Here is a 2464-nt window from a genome sequence, read left to right as displayed (position 1 = left end):
CGGCCGCGACCCACCGCTCTTGCCGCTCGCGGGGGGCCGGACGTTGCCATGGCGACCGCGTCCGCGCTCGAAACCCGAGAGCCGTCGAGGCGGGGCCTCGGCGCGAGAGGCGGCGCCGACCCGGCTCCAGCGACGCCTCGACGACGCCTCCGGTGCTCAAGGTGCGCGCGATCTGGTCCTGCACCCACCGCAGGGTTGCTGCTCCTTCAGACCATTTTGCAATTTTTCCAATCATCTTCCAATCTGCATCTTCATACTTGTCTTTTTTTAATACAGGTTTTATTTGCAATAAATGAAATCTATAGACGATTTCCAAAGAAATTATCAGAAACTCTTAATTATTAGTAAGCAAATTAGTTAAATTATTCAGTCTTTGCTAAATCAATTCAATTATCTGCATGTTTAAATTTACTCGTTTATGCATGGTTTTATAATTTATAATAATAAGTTTTATTGGTTTCATGAAACGGATTACCATTAAAAATTATAACAATAGAATTTCAATTTTTATAAGAGCAAACGTCTTTAATTTTGACACCTTAAAACTTTTTCTAATTCTAGCTATTTGCCAATCTGATTATTGATTTTTCTAATACAACACTTGTTCCATAAATTTGAATCAATAAGTTATAGTTAATAAAATCTAACGTTCTTTTTTATGCTGGCTTTCCTAAAAACGTTTATTATTAATATTTCCATGTTTCCTGCTTTTCATTAAAACAAGAATACTACTAAAAGAGAAATAGAAGTGAAAAAAAGCAAAAATTGTTATTTTGCTTACTTTACTAATTGTTAATTGTCTTGTTACTTCCAGCATTTTATCATTATTACAAAAATAAAAGCTGTGTTTAAATGATCTATTTAAACAATTTATAAACACTAAAATGTTTATTTTACTTATAAAATTAAAACACAATAATTTATATAAAAAAATTTAATTTAAGATTTTTATTTATTTTATTTCATATTTGTTCAATTAAATGTAGATAAAGCTTTAGGTACAATAAAATTTTAAGCAATAATATATTTTTAAAAATTCAATATTTATTTAGTCCTTATGCTACATGATAATTTCAAACATTATAAAATTTGATTAAAAATCAGTTGGATCCAAAAGAGCATTTCCCAAATCTACATAGTATAATGGATAATCATCTTAATTAATATTTATTCTTAATTAGCAGAATAATAATACTCACCCAAAAATAACATGTGACAAAGGCTATTGCGTTTTGTCAAATTAAAACGTCCAAGTTTTTTCCCCAAAATTATCATAAACTACTTAGCGAGACGATCTCGCGTAATATTTAATAATTAAAATAAATCTCACGCATTTAGTCGAAATACGCAGATTTTCTTTACTATTTTCCTCTCGAGTTAATGTTTAGCGCTGATCAAATTAACTTTTGTAACAATTAATTAAACTTAATGGACCAAAAATGAAATTACATGAACTTTAATATGCAGGGATTGGAGAGAGAAAAATCATCATTGCTCGCGCCGGTTGGGGCAACAAAAAAGAGGTGAAAATGCGCACTTCTGCTTGACACTTGAGGTGGTTGGTGGCGCGAGAAGGATAGAATTCTGCCGCACTCGCCACAGCCTGCAAGTTTTTGCAGCCGCGCCGCGACACAGACACCGGAGCGAACCGCAGTGGCCCGGTGTGATTTTCAGCCCATGATCGGCTAGGAAAAAATCATCGCGGCGACGACGACGTCGATCTGCGGTGCGGACTCGGCGACGCCACCCACAACAGAGAGAGAGGTCATGACGAAACCTCGGCGACTCGGATGAAAAGTGGTTCACGCGCGCCGGGTCTTGAAAAAGAAGCGCGAAACGTGAGCCACTTGCAGGTGTGAAGGCGTTTTGTCTGCACAGACCGGCGCGGCGCAATAAATATATGGACCCGGCTCATTGCTCTTTGTGATATGTCACGGGATCCAACGCTTGAGGTTCCGAACCCAAGGAAAGAGAAAAAAACGCGCGCCTTTGGTAGTTTATTAAGGCTGTTCCGCGGTCGATCGACTCTCAACATTTGATATTTTGGTGTCATGTAACTCTGCGCCAGTGCGAGCACAATAATATTTTGTACATTTCCATTTTGTACCGAGAATAATCACTCTCGCCGGCAATGCGCGCAATGCGACTCCTTTGCTATAATAATTATCTCTTCGTTTTGACAGTCGGACCTGAAGTGTGGTAATAATTTAGAAATTCATGCACGTAGGGTGTGTCACCTCACAAGTGCATTTAATAAAGACAAAAAAATTTTGTAATTAAAAAAAATTAAAAATAATTTTTATTAACATTTTTATGATTTAAAAAATAAATTTTAGTTTTTAATCATATTTAATTATTTTAATATTTATAATTTATGATATTTTTACATTTTTTTATTCTATTTTCCTTTCCATGATATAAAACTTTGTAACTTTTTTTATTAAATGCTAATTTAAAAATAAAT

The sequence above is a fragment of the Neocloeon triangulifer genome, unplaced genomic scaffold, assembly GCF_031216515.1.
Source record: "Neocloeon triangulifer isolate White Clay Creek 2 clone unplaced genomic scaffold, ASM3121651v1 ptg000008l, whole genome shotgun sequence".
Lineage (NCBI taxonomy): Eukaryota > Metazoa > Arthropoda > Insecta > Ephemeroptera > Baetidae > Neocloeon > Neocloeon triangulifer.
This window is presented reverse-complemented; position numbering follows the sequence as displayed.